The sequence below is a fragment of the Megascapheus bottae genome, chromosome 14, assembly GCF_031878675.1.
Source record: "Megascapheus bottae isolate mThoBot1 chromosome 14, mThoBot2.hap1, whole genome shotgun sequence".
NCBI classification, from domain to species: domain Eukaryota; kingdom Metazoa; phylum Chordata; class Mammalia; order Rodentia; family Geomyidae; genus Megascapheus; species Megascapheus bottae.
In genome coordinates this window covers 22632414-22655516 of record NC_143522.1, presented here as the reverse complement: position 1 = coordinate 22655516, position 23103 = coordinate 22632414, and the positions used below count along the sequence as shown (strand labels likewise).

The 23103-nt window shown below is 44.0% G+C and overlaps 1 protein-coding gene across 1 annotated transcript in view; it reads left to right on the top strand.

Annotated features, from left to right (window-relative positions):
- Positions 1-23103, top strand: part of Foxn3 (forkhead box N3) — a 289121-nt gene that overhangs the window by 33025 nt on the left and 232993 nt on the right. The window contains exon 3 of the mRNA XM_090344682.1: positions 3193-3287. The gene's annotated coding sequence lies outside the window, so the exon portion shown is untranslated. The remainder of the gene's footprint in view (positions 1-3192; positions 3288-23103) is intronic.

The following is a 23103-nucleotide window of genomic DNA, read 5'->3' as shown; positions in this document are numbered from 1 at the left end:
CTTCTTCTTTTTTTTTTTTTTTTTATCAATCATGGGACTTGAACTCTGGGCCTGGGTGTTGTCCCTGAGTTCTTTAGTTCAAGGCTACTGCCTTACCCCCTTGAGCCACAACTGCAGTTCCTCAACTTCCTTCTTGAACTTTCCTTCCTTTCTTCTTTCCTTCCTTCCTTCCTTCCTTCCTTCCTTCCTTCCTTCCTTCCTTCCCTCCCTCCCTCCCTCCCTCCCTCTCTCCTTCCCTTCTTTCTTCCTTTCTTCCTTCCTTCCCCTAGTAGCCTGGGCTTGAACTCACGATCTGGGAGCTGTCTTTGAGCTTTTGTGCTCAAGGCTAGTGCTTTGCCACTTTGAGCCAAAGCTCCATTTCCAGCTTTTTGTGAGTAAATTAAAGGCAAGAGTCTCATGAATTTTCCTGCCCAGGCTGGCTTTGAACCACCATCCTCAGATCTCAGCTAGGATTACAGGCGTGAGCACCAGCACCCAGCCAAGTATACTTTTGAATCCTGTTTCCTTTCAATCAGAGCTTTGTTGCAACATCAAAAACACTTTCCATGTCCCATATTCATCTACCAATAACAGAAAATAAAGCATTCTATTTGTGTCAGTTTTCTAGAAGCAGAAGGCACAACTTCCTTGCCATGAAAAGTACTTTTCCTCCAAACAGAGATGTTAAATTAGTGTTAGGGGTCACTTTGCTTTGGCTGTGAAGACCCCTCCCAGCCTCGATTTACTGTTAACAACTTGAATTATTTATAAAGGTAAGCTCCAGCTGGTCTTGACAGGCTTTTAGGTATGGTAACATTTAGCCTCTTTGCAGAATGGTCTAGGGCTCCTGTGACATCTCCAATCTTGTGCCTACTTGATTTTTTTTTTCTTTTGTGTTCTACCCCCTGGGCAGCTCTTTAAAGTGACCAGACAGTCTCTGTCCTAGAAAATGCAGAACCCAAAGTACAGAAAGGTAAACCAGAGATAGAAATCTCTAAGTCATCTCATTTACCAGACATCAGTTTCAAAACATGTCAGCCTTGGAAGCAGGCCATGTGGTTTATACACCCGAAAAATGTCACAGCCTCTGCAGCTCTCTTCTTTGCCATTGGACATGACCTTGATTGACCCAGATCATCTTCAGGTTTCTCTCACATATCAGCCAGACCTGGTTATTCTGTGTTCTGAGCAACCCGTAAGTTTGGCTGCTGCCTGTTTCTGCCTGGCCCATGGCCAAAGCCCATAATGATTGCCATTGTCTTAGTGATCATGTTCTTTGCCATTGTCCTTCAACCCAGACTTAACCCAACCAGACTCAACTGCATAGTTGGAGCCCTCTAACCCATAGAAGAGATAATACTGGCCTGTGTTAGGAGGTCAATCTATGCCCTCTGTTCTCTAATAAACAGCACACTGTTCAGGCCAAGGCCTTTGTCTCCTGCCCACTCTGGCTCTTCTTCCTTCTCTACTTCCTAGCTCAGTGCCCTATCTTTAACTGAAACTTAACCACAAAGTAGAGTAGGGTTATTTTATGTATATACACATACAAGGACAGGTTATAACCTGATGCCAATGGCTCAGGCCTGTAATTCTAGCCACCCCAGAGGTTGAAATCTAAAGATTGCAGTTTAAAGTGAGCCCCAGGTAAGAAAGTTTAGGAGACTCTTATCATCACACATAGGCAGCCAGAAGCTGCTATGGCTCAAGTGGTAGAGAGCCAGTCTTGAGCAAAATAGCTAAGAGATGGCACCTAGGCTCTAAGTTCAAGCTTCAGCATGGACACAGGGCATGTGTGTGTGTGTGTGTGTGTGTGTGTGTGTGTGTGTGTGTGTGTGTGTGTGTGCTTAAATTATCCAAGGCATACCAGACTCTCTTGGAAGCTTGTGAAATACACTGATTTCCAAGCTTCCCCTTACAGATCTTTTCTTTGATGCAACTTGAATCAAAGTCAAGAGTTTGCATATCCAACAGATTCTTTCAGGGTTGGTGGGTTGGTTCTTTGGTAAGGTAGGTAGTGATGTTCCAAGGAACACAGTTTGAGAACTGCTGATTTAATGGACATGTTTTTTAACTTGCTCATGATAAACCTTCTCAAGTTTATTGAGTTATCACAATCCTTGAGGCGTGGGCAAATAAAAAAGTGCTGGGTATTGGTGGCTGACACCTGTAGTCCTAGCTATTCAGCAGGCTGAGAACTGAGGATCGTAGTTCAGAGCCAGCCCTGGCACAAGAAAGTCCGTGAGACTCTTCTCTCCAATTAACCACCAGAAAATCAGAAGTGGTGCTTTGGCTCAAGGAGTAGGGCAGAAAATGTGTAATCAAAAATGATTACACAATGTGTCTCAAATACTAACTTTACTGTTTTGCAGTGTTATTGGTTAACTGTGCCCAGATAACTTGCAGTTCATTTAGTGAATCAGATCCCAGATCTAGAAGCAGAGTCAGCATCCAGCTGTTGTCTTCCCAGGCTGTACACTTGGTCTGTGCAGTGGCTTAAGGCTGACCAATGGGTGGAACTCCAGCCTTGTTCACTTGTTGGGGCCTTGAGGTGTTTGTTTAGATAGATAAGGGTCTCAGACATGTTTGTAGAACCCAGCACTGGTGACTCATGCCTATAATCCTAGCTGTTCAGAAGGCTGAAGTATAACAATCCAATTGGAAGCTAGTCCTGGACAGAAAAGTTTGTACAGGTGTTTATCTTCAATCAGCCAAAAGAGAGAGAGAGAGAGAGAGAGAGAGAGAGAGAGAGAGAGAGAGAGAGAGAGAGAGAGAGAGAGAGAGAGAGGTGTAGTTTAAATAGTAGAGTGTCATCCTTGAAAGAAAAAAGTCAAGAGAGTATGAGACCCCAAGTTCAAGCCCCAGTACTGGCACCAAACAAAAGAAAACACCCTCCCCCCCATTCCCTGCAACTATAATAAAAGAAAATAATCTCAAACATCTCAGGGGTAGTGCTACTTGAAATCAAATAATTGCACTATGTCTATGGCACCTATTTTCCAATCTCTGGATTCTCTTACATCCCATGAGACAATTTGAGATGCTAACCATTGTGAACACCTCCATCCTTCATCATCTGCCCAAGAACTAGTCACTGTGCCAAATGAAATTCTCTGAGATGTGTCATTTGTTAGGGTTGGGCCAGAGGAGACATCCATGCTGGCTGCAAGAACTCCTGCTTCTCCACTCTAATCCCGTCTTCCTTCTCCCCATCAGCCTCTGGAAGCTTCCAGCACTGACTATGGAAGTGCCGTTGTGGGTTCTGTGAGGAGCAATGCTGACCTCTGTCTCATGGACCCGTTCTGACTCAGGTAACTGCCTCCTGCCACTCCTTCCCCAGAGGCAAGGCCTCAGAAGATGGCATTTGAATCTGTGCACTGCCCAAACTATTGACATGCAAATGCCAAATTGATTGTTTCTCCTTCTATAGGGGGCTGCCCCACTCATCCCCAATCTTCCCAATGATTAATTTCTTGTCGCTGATCAGACTGACAATGTGGTTAGTCCAAGTAAGGTGTGAAGAATGTACTGAATCACACATGAATTTGAAATTTTGCTTTGTGCCTCAGCTGCACAGAGCAGCTGCAAGAGTGCTGAAGATTTTTGTATAGAAAACGCACAGGGGCCAGGAGTTTGGCCTAGTGGTAGAATGATTGCCTAGCATGCAGGAAGACCCAGGTTTGATTCCTCAGTACCACATACATAGAAAAAGCCAGAAGTGGAGCCAGGAGTTTGGCCTAGTGGTAGAGTGCTTGCCTAGCATGCATGATGCTCTGGGATCGATTCCTTGGTGCCACAAACACTGAAAAAAGCCATAAGTGGTGCTGTGGCTCAAGTGGTAGAGCGCTGGCCTTCAGGAAAGCACAAGGACTGTGCTCAGGCCCTGAGTTCAAGCCACAGGACTGGCAAAAAGAAAGAAAGAAAGAAAGAAAGAAAGAAAGAAAGAAAGAAAGAAAGAAAGAAAGAAAGAGAGAAAGAAAGAGAGAAAGAAAGAAAAAAAGAAAAAAAGAGAGAAAAGACAGAAGGCCAGAAGTGGTGCTGTGGCTCAAGTGGTAGAATGCCAGCCTGAGAAAAGCCCAAGGATAGTGCTCAGGCCCCAGACTGGCATTAAAAAAAAAAAAGAAAAAGAAAAAGAAAGTGCTTGCACAAAATTAGCTTCTTTCCAGAATATCATATTCAATTCTATTAATCTTTCTAATGGCATAGCTTTCGGTTGTGTTGGGTAAGTGTTATTGATTACCTGCTTTGTGTTCTTGAGAATCCCAGGTTAAAAAAATGATTAAAAAAAAAAAAAAAAGAGTACAAGGCGGGTGGATTCCTGTTCTCAGAGAGGGCACAGCCTCATTAAAGATTTACAATTTGATCTTAGCCACTCAGGAGTCTGAGATCTGAGGACCATGGTTTGAAGCTAGCACAGGCAGGAAAGTCTGTGAAACTTTTTTTTGTGTGTGAGTGCTGGAGCTTGTCACCAGAGCTTAGGTGCTGTTTGTGAGCTTCTCTGTGCTCCAGGCAAGCACTCTACCATTTGAGCCACAGTACCACTTCTGGCTTTTTCTGAGTAGTTCATTGGAGATAAGGGTCTCATGGACTTTCCTGCCCTGGCTGGCTTTGAATCATGATCCTCAGATGTCAGCCTCTTGAGTTGCTAGGATTACTGGCCTAATCCAGCAGTGCTTGGTGTCTGTGAGACTTTTATTTCCAATTAACCACTGAAAAGTTTAAGTGGATCTGTGGCTAAATGGTAAAGCTCTAACATTAAGCAAAGAAAAAAAATATCTCAGAGATTGCTCTTAGGCCCTGAGTTCAAGACCCCAGAACTGGCAAAAAAAAAAAAAAAAAAAAAAAGAATCCTAGCATGGAGTCCATTCTGATGGAAGCCACCTTTCTGGGGACAGTGGCCACTGCTGCCCAGCCATGACTGGCCTACTGCCTCAACTGCCTTTTCTGCTTCTCTGGGACTGCCCACACACCCTTCCTCTTTATATTTGGTTTCGTCTGAATACCTGCCTTCTCCTCCCTAGCCTGGCCCGCGTGGCCGCACAAGATACAGGATGAACCACAGGCTGTATGAGGTCAGCACCTGGCCTTCAGAGGTGCTGCTTAGAACTGGGAAATGGTATACAGAACCTGGGTATGTAAATTTGTTTAGAGAATATCTCTAGAAGGTTCTGAAGGTCTCAACTCAAGGCTGAAAGCTGGGATCAGTCATAAATGGGGAGCCCTGATTCACTTGAAGAGGATGAACCCATCTTGGCCACACATGGCTCTTTTTCAGGATGCTTTATCAGACAGATAATGCTTCTAAGACCCTGATCTGAACATTTCCCTGAGAGATATCAGCTGGGACTCCCATTCTCCCAATGGGGAGGTGGCTGCACAAGTACCTGCGTGCACATGGTATGGTTCTCAGGAGCTCCAGGCCGTGGTTCACGGAGGAGCTCAGTCCTGATCACCCACCAGCAGGGTGAGGAAAAGCTAGAGGAACTATTTGTGTTCTCTTTCTACTGCCCTGATTGCTTAAGAGAGTTGCTTCATCTCTTCACAGCCTAGGCCAGGGGTCAACTCTGTCCAGCCCTCAGGCTAAGGACAGTGCACTGACTGTGCACAGTTGCCAAGCTAAGAAAGGTTCTTTGTATTTTCAAATGGCACTAAAAGATTAAAAGAAGACTCAAATTATGTGCTCCAAAGAGTTCTGTGGTAGTCAGGTGTCAGTGGCTCACACCACTAGTAATCCCTGCTACTCAGGATGCTGACATCAGAAGTTTGTGGTTTGAAGCCAGCCTGAACAGAAAAGTCCATGAGACTCTTATTTCCAATTAAGTATGACCCTCCCCCCAAAAAAAAGAAAAGAAAAGAAAGTGGAGCTCTAGCTCTAGCTGATAGAGCACTAGCCTTGAACAAAAAGCTCTGGGACAGATCCTAGGCCCTGAGTTTAAGCCTCAGGACTGGAAAAACAAAGGGGGGGGGGTGGGAGAGAGGGGAGGAGAAAAAGGGGGATAGGGAGGGAAAGAGAGGAAGGGAGAGAAGGAAAGGGGAGAGGGGAATAAAAGAAACAAAGCCAGGAGCCAGGAGTTTGGCCTAGTGGTAAAGTGCTTGCCTAGCATTCTGGAAGTCCCTGGTTTGATTCCTTGGTAGCATATATGTAGAAAAAGGCCAGAAGGGGTGCTGAGGCTCAAGTGGTAGAGCTCTAGCCTTGAGAAAGTCCAAAGACAGTGCTCAGGCCCTGAGCTCAAGCCCAGGACTGGCAAGAAAAAAAAAAAAAAAAGAAACAAAGCCAAATCCAGCCTAGACAAGAAAGTTTATGAGATTCTTGTCTCCAATTAGACACTTAAAAGTCAGAAGTAGAGCTGTGGCTCAAGTAGTAGAGTACCACCTTTGAGTGAAAAAGCTAAGGGACAACATCCAGACCCCCAAGTTCAAGCCCTAATATCAGTACAAACAGAACATTTCAATGTCTCTATGAAGTTTTCAGGAACAGTTTATTCAGTTCTGGATTACCAATGGCAACTTTGAACTACAATGAAAGAGTTTAATAGATATGAATGAAACCATAAAACATTTATCATATCATATTTTTTGTATTTATGTGTCACCAACATTTACAAAATTTTGCAGTGTGAAACTTTCTGCAATAGGAAAATAGGATTGAGGGGCTGGAGTCATGGCTTAGGTGGTAGGGCACCAGCTAATGAACAAGACCATGAGATACTGAGTATAAGTCCTAGTATCACAAAGAAAGAAAGGAAGAAAGGAAGGAAGGAAAAGAAAAGAAAATAGGATTGGGAACTGGAGGTGTGGCTAAAGTGGCAGAGTATTGTATAAACGCAAGGCTGTGAGTTCAATCCCCATCTCTGAGAGGAAAAAAATGTAGTTGAAGGATAAGTAGGATTAGAATTGAAAAAAGAGCCAGATGCCAGTGGCTCATGCCTGCAATCCTAGCTATTCAGGAGGCTGACATCCAAGGATCATGGTTCAAAGCCAGCCCAGGCAAAAAAGTTCCCATGAGACTTTTGTCTCCAATTAACCACTCAACAACCAGAACTGGCTCTGTGGCTCAACTGGAAAGCATTAGCCTTGAGCACAAAGAAGCCCAGGGATAGTGCCCAGACCCTGAGTTCTAGCAACAACAACAACAAAAAAAAGGGGTGGGGGGGCACTAGGAGTTTGGCCTAGTAGTAGAGTGCTTGCCTGGCACACACGACATGCACGAAGACCCAGGTTCGATTCCTCAATACCTTATACATAGAAAAAGCTGGAAGTGGTGCTGTGGCTCAAATGGTACAACTCTAGTCTTGAGAAAACCCAAGGACAGTGCTCAGGCCCTGAGTTCAAGCCCCAGGACTGTCGGAAAGAAAGAAAGAAAGAAAGAAAGGAAGAAAGAAAGAAAGAAAGAAAGAAAGAAAGAAAGAAGGAAGGAAGGAAGGGAGGGAAGGAAAGAAGGAAGGAAGGAAGGAAGAAAAGAGAAGAAATTGATAAAAGAGGAAGGGAGGACTTTTTAAAATTGAGATAGCAAACGGGCTCATGCACTAGTTAAATTTTCCTATTTATCTTTGTATCAGGCAGTTAGATTCTTCACTGAGGAAATTTCTTACCGGAAACGTACACCTAATATTAGCTTTATTTAATTATTATGATACTAAGCCTTAAACTCAGGGCCTCTTGTTCTGGGTTGGCTTTTTTGCTCAAGTCTGGTGCTCACCATTTGAGCTACACCTCTATATCCTCAATATTAGTTTTGTGTTTAAGAGAAGGCATCCAGGATTCTTGAAATAACCTAATGATGGAACAGATCAGTACCAAATTAAAATGAACCTTTTAAAACTTTTTTTTAATATTTTTTCTTGGCACTGGATATGAGCTATTTTATTTTAAACCAAAAAATATTTTGTTTTAAATCAACTAAACACTGAAGGCTTACCAAGAGTAAGCTAAGGCATTTAATATTTAATCTTGGCAATGTCTTGTTTTGTTCTTTTCTAATGTAGTAGAATTTTTTTTTGGTTATTTTTGTTTGCTTGCTTTAGTGCCAGTCCTGGGGCTTGAACTCAGGGCCTGGGCACTGTCTGTAAGCTTTTTTACTCAAGTCTAGTGCTCTACCACTTAAGCCCCAGCTCCACTTCCAGGCTTTTTGATAAGTGAGATAAGAGTTTCATAGATGTTCTCGCCCATGCTGACTTTGAATGGTGATTCTGAGGTCTCAGCCTCCTGAGTAGCTAGGATTTCAGGTATGAGCCACCAGTGTCTAACCAGTTGGTTTCTTGGTCTTGAGGGGTGCTGGGCTGAAGGCAGAGTAGTCACATTACTATCATCTTAGGTCCTTTTTTACACCACTGAATAATGAATAAGGCAGGAAAAGTAGGGGGAGAGACAAAGTTTGTCTGAAAGTGAAAGTAAGGAACCAGGAAAGGTATGGATGGCATCTTGGCTATTAATAGGTTGATAGAACCCCCCAGATAGGACTTCCAGCTGTGAGAACCACCTTATGCAGTCTGAGGGAGGAAGAGGAAGAGTAGGAGGAGAAAGAGGAGACAGAAAAAGAGAAGGAGGAGGAGGAGAAAAAAGAGGAAGATAAGGAGAGGTTGAAGAATGAGAGGAGGCAAAAGAGGAAGAAGAGAATAGAGAGGAAAAGGAGGGAGAGTTTGAGGAGAACACAGAGTGATCAAAGCAAGAGAGCAAGCAGTGGGGCCTGGAAATGTCAGTCTCCTTGCAGTGTTCCTGAGTCTTTCTTTCATATTCCTTTGGGCAGGTCTCAGCCTTTCTGATATCTGTTGGTCACTATCCACCTTACTCCTAGGTGAGGAGGGTCTGTCCCTTGCTTGGATCTGTCCAGTGTCAGCAGCAACATCTACCGGCTGCTGTCTTTGTCTCCCAGAGTGTTCAAGAAGAGAAGGGTCTTGTCTCCACGGGTCCACTGTCTCTGCCTATCTGCCACTTCCTCAACACCAGCTCCCATGTCCCCACGGGGTAGCTCTAGGATGCTCCAAAGGAGCCAGCGTGATGGCCATGGGTCCTTGTTCACACCAGACTTATCTTGGGCTGTGATATGTGCACACAATTACCCAGCACACCCAGGGTTCTTGAAAGCACATGTTAGTTCAGGTCTCCTGACTCCCTCATCTAGGCTCCTTACAGCATTCCTCCAATATTTCCCCCAATTAAGCTTGTATGGCCCAGACATGCAATCTCTGCATTGGAAAATGAACTCTCGGGACCAGGAGCATGGTCTAGTGGAAGAGTGCTCACCTAGCATGCACAAAGCCCTGTGTTGGGTTCCTCCATACCACACACAGAAAAAGCCAGAAGTGGTGCTGTGGCTCAAGGATAGATTGCTAGCCTTGAGAAAGCCCAAGGACAATGCCCAGGCCCTGAGTTCAAGCCCCAGAACTGGCAAAAAAAAAAAAAAAAAAAAAAAGGAAGAAAGAAAGAAAATGAACTCAGAGATGCAAAAACGGTCTTTGTTTTTGTCTTGTTTTGAAACAGGGTCTTATTATAAAGTCCAAGCTAGCTTCAAAATGCCCTACATAGCCCAGACTAGCCTTGAACATGAGCCTCCTGCCACAGCCTTCTAAATGCTGACTTTTGTGTCTAACTCATGACAGGTTTGAATTCTTCATGTTCATACAGCTAGTGAGTGTCTTTGATTTTGGTGCTTTGATTTGAACCCAGGTCTTTCTATGCTTTCAAGTATTGCTATGGAGTTGTCTTGCTTGCCCTTCACCAGGATGACACCCTAGTTCCCTGGGAATGTTTGCAGGACACTTGTTGGAAGAAAGATAGAACCTTGAGTGGTAAGCCATTGCAGTCCTGTTGGCCCTGATAAGACAAACTGCTGAGTGACCAAGATCAGGAGCCATCAAGTAGCAGGAGTAGAGCTGACTTCCGGTTCCAGTTCTTCACACCCAGGCTCCCTTCCCCCAACCCCGGATATTGACAAGTTCAGCTTGCTTGAAAACTGGGCATGTCATGTTGCACAGAGCAAAAACAAAATTCTCCTTTGAAACTTAGGGTGGGGTACAGCTGGAGCCATGTGCTATGAAGTTAGTCCAAATAGGCCTGGGTCCAGCACAAATAGCCAAGAGAAACTTGAATTCAGAGACTTTACTTACAAATCTGTTTATTAAAAATAATAGTAATAAAAGTTAAGACAAAATAGAAGCCCCGCCACAACCACAAACCAATTTGTGTACTGACACAAAAATCTGACTACTCATAAGACTATATATTTCATTTCTCTGCCTTCCTAATCAGTGTTCCAAATTAAACCCAGCTAGGCACAAGTAGCTCATACCTGCAATCCCAGCTACTCAAGAAGGTAAAATATGAAGAATCTTTACTCAAAGCTAGCCCAAGGCAGAAAAGCCAATGTGGTTCACGTAGTAGAACACCACTCATGTGGAGCAAGCATGGGGCACTGAGTTCAAACCCTGGTACAGGAGAAGAGAGTAGAGTGAACCCATGGAATTGTAGGGGAAAGTAGGTGAAAAATTAACCAAACACAACATAGTCATCTGTTGCATTATTTACTTTAAGAAAACCTTGGGAAATTATACATGTGGTTTCTAAATATATAAAGAAAACTAAAGGAATGCCATTATGAAAGAAAAACTGGGTGGAAATTTCTAATCCTGTCTCACAAACAATATTGGAATAACTTTAAAATATTCTGCTTTAAGCATGCATTTAATTTGTGCTCTGGGAACCAAATAATGTTGCCAAGATAAAAACATTCTAATAATGATTTATGTAAATGTATTTGTACAAAGTAATGGTGTAGTTGCCTATAGCAAATTGCTTGGAATATGGAATAACATTTAATGAGGTCTTCTCTCCCCTCAGAATGAGTACAATGGAGAAATGAAATAGAGAAATGAGAGAGGCCAAAAAGGAGAAAAGGAAACCCAGGCTCTAAATGGAATCTAAGGCTTCAGGAGGCCAAGACAACTGGCCGGGGGCAGACTGAGCCGTCAGCACTTCTCTCAGGGTACTTTCCTGTCATGTCCTCCTTATTTAAGGCAGACAGTGTTAAAGACAGTTAGCTATGTACCAAAGGTTCACACCTCAGAACTCAGCCTCCAGAGTAACCAGGCGTGGGCCACTGGCACTTGGCTTTAAAGCTGACTTTAAACTTTAGACTTTAAAATTGACTTTAAACTTTAAAACTGACTTTAAACTTTAAACGGACTGACCTTTTTGGCTCAAGGCTAGCACTCTACCACTAGAGACACAGCTCCACTTTGTTTTGTGTGTGTGTGTGTGTGTGTGTGTGTGTGTGTGTGTGTGTGTGTGTGTGTGTGTGTGATTAATTAACTGTGACCCTCAGATCTCAGCTTCCTAAGTAGTTAGCATTACAGGCATGAGCCCCTGACCCCTGGCCTACAATCTCTCATTCTTACAGCTCTTACAGCTCCCGTAGCACTCTTACAACATAGAGTAGAAACAAGGCAAATGCCATGACCATTGGACAATTCATCTCAGTTGCTTGTTACTTTTTTTTTTTTTTTCCCAGTCCTGAGGCTTGACCTCAGGACCTGAGCACTGTCCTTGGGCTTTCCTCAAGACTAGTGTTCTACCACTTGAGCCACAGCACCATTTCTGACTTTTCTATATATGTGATACCAAGCAGTCGAACCCAGGTTTTCGTGTATGGTAGGCAAGCATCTACCACTAGGCCAAACTCCCAGTCTGCTAGTTACTTTTTACTGGGTAAAGCTAGGCTTTGGGTCATAAATGGAGTCCAAATGTATAAAACAAAGTAACACAAAAGGCTCCTGTGAACTGTACTGCAGACCATTGGAGTTTCCCTGTTGGCTGCTCAGTTGGGACCTTGAATAAAGGCTTTCCATGTTTCCTGGAACCAGTTCATTCAGTGGAAAGCATTCATGCCTGGAACAGAGGAATTTTTCAGGGCACACTTTGGTCTGGCCAGTGTTCACTGTAATCTTCCATTGTCTGTACTACACAGAGAAGAATGAGGTTCCATCTGCATCTTAGAAGACATTTCACCTTATCAGAACCTGTGTTTACCCTCCCTGTGTTTGTCTCCATTGCCTTTGCAAGGTAGCTGGAGTTTACATATTGTAGATTGGGTATGCCAGAATGAAGTCCCACAGAGTACTTAAAAAAAATATTTTTGTTGGTGCCAGTACTGGGGCTTAATCTTAGAATTTGGACAGTCCTATAGCTTTTTTTTGTTCAAGGCTAGTGCTGTACCACTTAAGCCACAGCTTTTTGGTAATTCATTGGAGATAAGAGTCTCACGGACTTTCCTGCCCAGAATAGGTTTGAATTGGGATCTTCAGATTGCAGCCTCCCGAATAGCTGGCATTACAAACATATGCTACCAGTACCTTGCTCTGATTTGGGATACTTCTTCAAGGATTTCTTGTTTCCTTGAAATACGGCTGTATGTAAATCCCTGCCATTATTGGCAGATCCCACACTTGTGTCAATTAAATCTCAGCATCTTTCTTAGTTTTTCTACCTGGGACACAAATGTAGCCTCTGGATGCCTGTGTGTTTTACTGAACAAAAATGTCAACAAGCTGCTATTTATTTTATTAAACAGCTTGAGCAGAGATATTTGGTCTGATTGCCAGAAACTGTTAGCTTATCACTGGACTGCCCTTGTGATTCTTATCATTCAATTTGCATTGCTTACAATCCTAATTATTACTACTGAAAAAGAGCACAATGTTTTTATTTGTGCAGTTCTTTCATTACTAATTTAATTGACTATCACAGCCAAGTGAGTGCCACACATGCATGAAGATAGTTAAAGCATGGCCCGCAGCAGCCTGGCAAATGCAAGCATAGGTGTGAATTGGGGTGAAGATGGGGTACCAGGCAGGTTCTTTGGCTCTCCCTGTTTGTTTCTGAGCCTTTTATGAACTCACCAATCAGTACCTCTGACCTGGTAATTTTAATTCCCTGAGGAATTCAGAGCATAGTGTAGTCATTTTGGTTACCAAAATAGCTAGGTTGGAACCGATTTGTAATTGGGAAAAGTCATACTGGCTGAAATAAAAAATCTGAACTGGGGCCGGGAGTTTGACCTAGTGGTAGAGTGCTTGCCTAGCATGCACGAAGACCCGGGTTCGATTCCTTGGTACCACATACTTAGAAAAAGCCAGAAGTGTAACTGAGGCTCAAGTGGTAGAGTTCTAGCCTTGAGAAAAAGCAAGGACAATCCTCAGGTCCTGAGCTTATGCCTAGGACTGGCAAAAAAAAAAATTAAAATCTGAACAGAAATGACTGAGTCAATGGGTTTGTGTAATCAGCCTGCTGTTCAGTCATGTCTCTGAAGTTCTGTCTTCACAGATTCTCCTAGACTGCATTACATATTATATTATATTATTATATTATATTTATTTGGTCTTGGGGCTTGAACTCAGGGCCTGGGTGCTGTCCTTGAGCAACAATGCCACTTCCAATTTTCTGTTGTTTAATTGGAGATAAGAGTCTTATAGACTTTCCTGCCCGAGCTAGCTTTGAATTTTGATCCTCAAATTTCAGCCTCCTGCATAGCTAGGATTACAGGTGTGAGTCACCAGTGCCTGGATACAAACATTTTAATGTATTTTGCTATGCAAAGTCTTATTAGGTTTTTTGTTTTGTCTTTTTTTTCCCCCAGTCCTGGGTGTTGATCTCAGGGCCTGAGCACTGCCAGGCTCTACCACTTAAGCCACAGCACCACTTCCAGCTTTTTCTGTGTATGTGGTACTAAGGAATTGAACCTAGGGGTTCATACATGCTAGACAAGCACTCCACCACTAGGCTACACTCCTATCCCCAACTTGTGAGTTCTTGTAGTACAGGGCAGTACAACATGTGTCCGCAGCTGAAATTTTGCATTTTAAATAAAACAATAGAGTGAAACATGCCTTTGAAGGTATAATTCAGTTGAAACGTGACTGGTAGGTGTCAGCCCACAGTGATGTTCAAAGAACTATATTTCCTTCCTTCCTTCCTTCCTTCCTTCCTTCCTTCCTTCCTTCCTTTCTTTCTTTTTCCTCCTCCTTCTCCTCGTCCTTCTTTTTTTTCATTGTTAGTGGTCACTGGGCTTGAACTCTGGAGATAAGAGTCTCACAGTCTTAATGCCAGAGCTGGTTTTGAACTGCAACCCTTAGATCTCAGCCTCCTGAATAGCTAGGATTATAGGTGTGAGCCATCATACCCCTCTAAAGAGCTGTATTTTCTAAATCTGTATAGTACAGAGTAAATAAAGCAGATAGAACATCCCCCATATGGTCAACCAGCTTGACATCTAGAATGCATGAGCATGGTAATGCACACCCATAACCCCAGCTCTCATGAGATAGAGACAGGAGGATGGTGAGTTCCAGGCCAGCAGGGACTATATGGCGAGATGCAATTGCTAAGAACAATGACAAAAGAGTATTATAGTTGGGTACTCATGGCTCACACCTGTAATCCTAGCTACTCAGGAGACTGAGATCTGAGAAAACCAGTTCAAAGCCAGCCCAGGCATGATAGTCCCTGAGACTCTTATCTCTAGTTAACCACCAGAAAACCAGAAATGGCCCTGTGGCTAGTGGTAGAGTGCTAGCCTGGAGCTGAAGAGCTCAAAGACAGTGCCCAGGCCCAGAGTTCAAGCCCCACAACTGGGAGGTGGGAAGGAGGGGATGTTATAATTGATGCAACCTGCCACATAGAAGTTGAAGTAGATGAAAATGATGGCCTTCTCCTCCCTGGAGGCCCAAATGTGGTCTTTGCACCTCCAGTTATCTTTGCTATAACCTCAGGGAGAGGCTGTGAGGAATGTTCAAGATCCCTGTTTCATCATTTACCTTCCCCAGGAAAGCAAATTAGCGCCTCATAATTAAAACCATACCCTTATCATGAATGAACAGCTAAGGTCCTAGTACTCTCACCCTTAAGGGCGCCCCATCTATTTTAATACAATTGAATAGTTAGTAACTAGTCACTAACTTGAAGTAGGCCACTTGCCAGTGACCAGGCCATGCACAGGTATCCCTCAAGTTTGACTAGGTTATGGGGCAACAGATAATCCCCGTAACTCAGTGGCCTAAAAGAATGGTATCATATTTCTTGTCTATCTGTGGTGGGTTGGCTGGGGGTTTTGCCCTATGCTGATATTCATGGAATATCCTCATGATCAGGGCAGAGGACAAAGAAGAAATGGTGATACATGAGGTGGGTTCAGTGGTGACAGGTCACTTCCACTTACATCGTATTGGCCTGAGCTGGTCACATGGTCTCAGCTAACCCATTGCTGGGGATTGAACTCAGGACCTTATGCTGTCACTTGGCCTTTTCACTCCAGGTGAGGGTTCTACCACTTGTGCCACACCTGTACTTCTGGTTTTTTGTAGGTTAGTTGAAAATAAGAATATTAAGGATTTATCTTCCCTGGCTGCCTCTGAATTGCAATCCTCACAACTCAGCCTCCTCAGTAGCCAGGATTGCAGGCATGAGCCACTAGTGCTCAGCATTGACAGAGTTCTTTATCTAGGAGGACTTCATCTTCTCAGTACTGTTCTTTTACAATCAGAGCCATGAGGTAGCCCAGGGCTCTAGCCCACCATCATCGCCATCTCACTGAACCAGGGACGCCACCAGGGACTATAGTCCATGGTAATGTCCCACAGATACAACACAGAGGTCAAAGGCAAGTGTTCAGTTTAATCCCCCAGTTCTCTCCTCCCAAGCTAAGCACCTTCTACACTGCCATTTTGGAATGGCTAGGATTCCTTACTTGGCTCTTCCAGTGTTCCCTAATGACTGGCCCTGTGGTGTTTGTTTGTTTTGTGGTTTGTCTGTCTCCCTCCCTTACCCCCAACCCCATTCCTTTCCAAGATGGAACTCAAGGCCTTGGGCTTCCTAAGCCAGCCTTTTTCCCTTGAGCTATTCAGTTTTCTTTTTGTTTGTTTTTCAGATAAAGGCTCTTGATAACTTCACTAGGTTTTTCCTAGAACTACAGTCTTTCCACCTCTACCTCCCAAATAACTGGAATTACAAGCATGAGCCTCCATACCTGGCCTGTCCAAAAGTTTTAGTTCATCTTTTATATTTTGTTTTCCTTACTAGGCATCTACACATTTCTTTCTTTTTCTTCTTAGAGCAGATTAGTATGGAAGGTTTCTTTCATTCAGGAGGCCTAGGAATTTTGTTATTGGCTCTTTGCACGTGTGTGTTATGAGTGTGTGTGCATGTGCATGCCAGCCCTTGGCACTTGAACTCAGGGCCCAAGTGCTGCCCCTGAACTTTTTTTTTTTATTGTCAGTCGTAGGGCTTGAACTTTGGATCTGGGCACTGTCCCTGAGCTCTTCAGCTCAAGGCTAGTGATCTACCACATTGAGCCACAGCACCACTTCTGGTTTTCTGGTGGTTAATTGGAGATAAGAGTCTCATGGACTTCCATGCCTGGGCTGGCTTTAAACTGAGATCTTCAGATCTCAGTCTCCTGAGTAGCAAGGATTACAGGCGTGAGCAATTGGACCCTGCTCATCCCTGAACTCTTTTTGTTCAACGCCAGTATTCTACCACTTAGAGCCACAATGCCATTTACAGTTTTCTGGTGGTTAATTAGAGATAAGAGTCTCATGGACTTTCCTGCCTGGGCTGGCTTTAAACAGTGATCCTCAAATCTCAGTCTCATGAGTAGTTAGTATTACAGGTGTGAGAGACCAGCACCCTCCATTCATTATCTCTTTTAAACAATTTTCTCTTTGCTTCAGAAATATCTGTTTTATTTACTCAATACATAGTAATTGAAAACCTGCTACTCAGTAAGTCTGAGATGCAGGAGGAAAAGAATCCAGGAAAGGATGTACAGGAGTGAGCCATTGAGGTGGAGAAGAAAAGATGGTGCTTTCTAGAAAGGCCAAAGGCAAGAAAGGAACAAAGGCCTCCAGGGTGAGTTAGTTGGTCTTTCCAGGGGTCCAGTGTTCCAGCTGGGGCTGGGGCTTGATACCTTTTTTGAGTAGCCAAAGTGGAATAGTTGATTGACTCAACTTATTTATTTTCTTAACAGTCTTTTTTTTTTTTTAATCAAGCCTGTGGCTTGAACTCAGGACCCAGGAGCTCTCTTTTGACTTTTTCCTTTAAGACTCACATGCTACCACTTGAACCATAGCTCTACTGCTAGCCTTTTGGTAGTTAATTGGAGATAAAACTCTCATGGACTTTCTTCCCTGGGCTGGCTTTGAAACCACAGTCCTCAGACCTCAGCCTCCTGAGTAGCTAGGATGACAGGTGTGAGCCACCAGCACCCAGCTTCATGTTTAGTCTTTTTTGAGTACTTAAGGCAATGACTACTATGTGCACATCTGTCCTGGGATTAGCTCCTGATCCTCCTGACACATGGCTTCTCTCTGACAGAGAGAATTGCCAGAACAATGGTCCCTGCCCCATACTCTCAGACAAACCAGTATTTTCCTGCTGTATCTGTGCTTACAGAACCTTGGTGTGGTGTGGGTTGTCATTTAACTGTTCCCTTCAAGTTTTGAGAAGAGGGAGCAGGAATCCTATTGGTTCCTGGATCCCACGAAGATCAACCACATTTGCCACCAAGAAAAGAAAACAGTTCACTTTTCACACAGCCTTTAGGATTTGGCTCTGACCTTTGGAAAATGTCATTTGGGGGCTGTAGCCTATTATACATGCCTGCAAGACTTTGCTGACACTCAGGGAAAAAGGTGTAACTAGGATGTCCCTGTCTTTTAGAACACGGCACAGGAGAAGGAAGCTCACCCTCCCCTCCCTACCTCTCCCCTCCCCTCAAAAGAAGTAGAGAGAGGAAAGTATGGATTGAGTGTAGATAAGGGGGCTGTGGGTCCCCAGAATTACCACACACCAGGCAGCCAAGGGCACAGCTTTGGGCATTGTGTACAATGTATCCCCGTCCTCTATTGAGCTGACAGTCCTCAGTCATGGCTGTCCCATGCAGATGTGCTCCTTGCACATCTGCACAGCATGCATCAAACCCCAGCCAGCAGCCCAGGCCTCTGTACAGCTGTTTGCCCCTTAGCTCTGTTCTATGCAGGCAATATCTTCTCAGCAAAGATTTCTGGGATTCTTGATGCATGTAATGGATCCACCTTCCACAGCCAGGCAGTGATTGGGTGCTGGTGGCTCCTCTTGCCTGTAATTCTAGCTACTCTGGAGGCTTAGATTTGAGGATGACAGTTCAAAGCCAGCATGGGCAGGAAAGTTTATGAGACTCTTCACCTCCATTAACCAGCAACAAGCCAGAAGTGGATCTGTGATTCAAGTAGTAGAACACTAGCCTTGTGCCAAGAGGCCAGATGAGAGCATGAGGCTCTGAGTTCAAGTCCCACTAACGGCACAAAACTGAAAAAAAAAAAAAACCAAACCAGCTGGCACTTGCAAATATGATAGTGGCAAATGGGAGAAAGAGAAACTCCCTTCTGGTGATCCACAGTTTTGCCCATGGATATGTCCTTTCTGTCCTCATCAAATGACTCCACTCACTCTCTACTTCTGTCTAGAGAGGGCTTTGTGACATCGTCTTGTCCTGCCTCTGCCCACCATGTGTTTTAGATCCATTTCTTTCCCCTGGCCCTCACCTTTCTCATCAATAGAGGAATACTCTAACCTAGGGGTGTGAAGCTTCCTTCTGAGGCTAGTCTGCTCTCATAGCACCTGCCATGCTAATGGGATTGATTGCAGATTTAAACTCATTGATTCAGAGGCACTGGTTATGACTCAGCTTTCCAGCATGAGAATGAGGAAGTAGCATTCAGCACCCAGGAACTTGAGACAGGATGATCATGAGTTCTAGGCCAGCCTGGAATAACTAGCAAATTCCAGGGCAGCCTGAGTTCCATAGCAAATCCTGTCTCTCTCTAAAAAAAATAAATAAAATAAATAAGAAGAAGTTTGGAGAATGCCTAGGTGGTAGAGTGAGTGGGAGTGGCAATCAATGAGTGAATTCTTCAAATATGGAGTTCAAGTCCCAGGCTTAAGTGAACAGAAATTTAAAGATAAATATAGATTATAGTGGCCGGGAGTTTGGCCTAGTGGTTAAAGTGCTTGCCTACCATGCACGAAGACCCGGGTTCGATTCCTTGGTACCACATACATAGACAAAAGCTGGAAATGGTGCTGAGGCTCAAGTGGTAGAGTGCTAGCCTTGAGAAAGTCCAAGGACAGTGCTCAGGCCCTGAGCTCAAGCCCAGGACTGGCAAAAAATATATATATATATAGATTATAGTGGTTGCATCTTAAGAACTTCTCTTTGTAAGATTTCCCAAGTTTTTCCTTCATTAAATTAGCAAAGTGTCATACACTTGTTTTTTTTGTTTGTTTGTTTGTTTTGTTTTGTTTTTTTGCCAGTCCTGGACCTTGAACTCAGGGCCTGAGCACTGTCCTTGGGCTTTTCCCTTAAGGCTAGCATTCTACCACTTGAGCCACATCACCACTTCTGGCTTTTTTTCGACGTATATGGTACTGAGGAATTGAACCCAGGTCTTCAGGCATGCTAGGCAAGCACTCTACCACTGGGCCAAATTCCCAGCCTACAATTGTCTTTTTAAGCCAGGCCCTCGTGGCTCATACCTGTAATCCCAGCTACCCAGAAGGCTGAGATCTGAGCATCTCAATTCCAAGCCAGCCCAGGCAGGAAAGTCTATGAGACGCTTATCTCCAATAAACTACTCAGAAAAGGACAGAAGTGGCACAGTAGAGTGGCCCAAGTGTAGAGAACTAGCCTTGAGCAAAACAAGCTCAAAAATAGTGCCTGATCCTTGAGTTCAAGCCCCAGGACTGGAAAAATAAAATGATCATTTTTCTTTTCTTTTCTTTTCTTTCCTTTTTTTTTTTTTTTTTTTGCCAGTCCTGGGGACTGAACTCAGTCAGGGCCTGGGCACAGTTCTTGAACACTGTTTGCTCCAGGACAGCCCTCTACCACTTGAGCTACACCACAAGTGTACGTGGTACCAAGGAATTGAACCCAGGGCGTTGTGCATGCTAGCAAGCACTCTACCATGAGGCTATGCTCTGGGCACCAAACTTCTCATTTTTAAGTCATATGTTTGTTTGTTTTGCCAGTTCTAGGGCTTAAACTCCGGGTCTGGTTTGTTTACATCTTGCTTTCTCTCAAGGCTAATGCTCTACCACTTGAGCCATAGCTCTACTTTCAGCTTCTTTGATAGCTTATTGGAGATAAGAGTCTCTTGAACTCCCCTGTCCTGGCTGGCTTTGAACTGTGATCCTCAAATCTCAGCCTCCTGAGTAGCTAGGATTACAGGCATGCCACCAGCACCTGGAATTGTTTGCTGTGAAACATGGATTTGTTTTGCTTTTAAGTGGTGCAGACTCTGTGGAACTCAGGGACGGATTGGGGCTCATAGACCTTCGGCGTGGGGCAGTGGGCATGCATAGGGCACAGGCGGCAGCCTTTCCCTGGACTGTTTGGAGAGCTCACAGATGAATTTGTTTCCTTTTGTCCTTTTCCACTCAGCAAATATCAACTTTGACTCTTGGCTATGAGCAGTTCTGTATCAAGTGTAGCTAATCTTTATTTAAGAGCTTTATCTTCTCCAAGGACAGATCAGCCAAAACTTGTTGCTGAGATCTTTAGGGGCAGTAGGCAGGGGTGTCTTGATTGCTCTGTTCCTGAGGCTCATGTGGAACCACAGAAAGGGCTGCTTGCTTGGTGGGAGTTGGGGCCAAGGCTGATGGAAAAATCACAGTCAGTACCCCCCAGAACAGTTAAGTTCTTCCCCTAGGGGCCCCAGCAGCATTCTGGGAAGCTTACCATCTCCCTTCTACCAGCCTGGAGGCTCCTCATTAATCCTGAAATGTCCATAGTCCAGGGGAATTGACCTTTCCCCCACCTTTCCCCTGTTCCTAAAGGAGGGGATAACCAGAGTCCCCCACCCCAGAACCAGTAACTGGTCCTGGCCTACGTCTGTTAATCCAGGCAGCTTTTTCTCTTGCTTTATAATAAACTTTTATTATTATTTTTTGGTTGGTTGTGAGGCTTGAACTCAGGGAGTGGGCACTGTCCCTGAGCTTTTCTGCTCAAAGCTAGTGCTGTACCATTTTGAGCCACATAGTTTTTCTGGCGCTTAAGAATTTCATGCACTTTAAACCATGATCTGAAGATTTCAGCCTCCTGAGTAGCTAGGATTAGAGGTGTGAGTCACCAGGACCTGGCCAGATTCTCATACTGATGAGAATTCTTTTTGTAGTTTGCACATGGCCGTCACCATTTGATAGGATTGGATGTGGCTTCCAGAGAGGGACAACCCATTTATTTTCATCTTCCTAGAAATGTCATCCTAGAGTCCCTGTCCTTATAATCTCACCTGGATACAATTGTCTCCCCAGAGACCCTACAGTAGTATCAAACTGATTGTGCTTCATCATTTAAATTTTAGAAATGAGATTTCTTTACAATGGAGCTTTTTGAACTCAGGGACTAGTCATTGTCCCTGAGCTTCTTAAGCTCAAGGCTAGTGCTCTACCACTTGAATAAGAGCTCCACTTCTGGCTTTTTTGGTAGTTTAGTGATGATAAGAATCTCACAGACTTTCCTGCCCATGCTGGCTTTGAACTGTGATCCTCAGATCTCAGTCTTCTTAAGCATCTAGGATGACAGGCCTGAGCCAACCTATGCCTGGCTGGAATTTTGCATTTTAATCATATTGCCAAATACAACTCTCTACTAGAAAATAAGTAATTATATTGCCAAATATAACTCTCCACTAGAAAATAAGTAAATAAGTAAAAGTAAGTAAAATAAGTATCATGTTTCTTTCCATCTTCATCTGCACTGGATTCTACTCAGGTTTTCCATGATCAAAAAGGTAGCCGGATCATTTGGTACAATTTCAGTTCACGTATGTTTGTGAGTATCTAAAAGGTAGATGGTTGTATTTTAGGTATATGTCTTGCAAGGCTTTGGGAAAAAGTAAATCTAGAGTGTAATCCCGTTTCAATGTTTTGTTTATTTTTTTCCCCAGTGTTTTTACTGTTGGAGTTGATTTGTTTTCTGGAGCCTGGCCCACAGCTATGTGGGTGGATGAATCTTTCTCTAGCAGGAGAGGGGAGGTGTTCACTGTGTTGATGGGGGCTCTTGGAGCTGGCTGGATTTAAGCTAAGCTGTCAACAGAACAGGTTTCCCCAGCAGGCTGGAATGAGCGTGCTTTCTACCCCAGATGGCCTTGCTGGCCGGGACACCTGGCTGAGAATGCATTGGTCTTGTGTCCATATTAGTGTGGCTCAGGTGGCAGGCAAGGAGGGGCACAGCCATATTCGCTCCTGCCTTGGGGCCCAGGACAGGGAGGTAGGAGGCCTTGGCATGAAACTTGCCTGCTGTAGCTCCACTGATGTCTAAGTCAGGCCACAGTGGGTGAATTACCTTTACTTTTTTCTTTTTAAAGATCATTGCTAAGACATGTTTCATGTTTCAAAATCAAATTTAGGAGAAATAAATCATCTGTAGAGAAGGTAACATGGTAGCCTTGTCCTCAGGGCTCCTGTCCTAGCCTTTCTTCCTTTAACATTTCCAGGTTGTTAAGACACAGACCTGGGCACACCTGTAGATACTGGGGTACAGAGTCCCCTTCTTTCCCATCAGTCCAAGGAGTGATCTTGATATCAGTCATATACACTATAGTAAGAATAGTAAGAATGTAGAATATTGGTTTTTAGACCCCAGTGTAGAGTTAACAGATTGAACTTCAGAGAGAAGCTATTCTGTTTTTCTTTTGTGGTGCTAGGGCAAAAAGCCAGAGCCTTGTTTCTGCTAGGCAAGCATTCTTCCACTAAGTTAAATCCCCAGTCCCAAATAGGAGCTTTGATGTTACAGTTTCTTGTCAATTTCTGAAAGGTCCCTGTGAGTGTGGATAAGGGAAAAGTAGCCCTGGGAAGCTGAGAGCTTATTGATTAAATTCTTGACAATACTGGGTTTGAACTCAGGACCTCTCACTTGCTAGGCAGATGCTCTACCACTTGAGCCATGCCCCCAGCCCTTTATTGCTTTTATTATTTCTCAGATAGTGTCTTGCAGTATTTGCCAAGGCTAGCCTCAGACTGTGAGCCTCCTTTGTAGGCCTCCTATATAGGTGGGATTACAGATGTGAGTCATCACATCTAGATTATTCGTTGAGGTGGAAT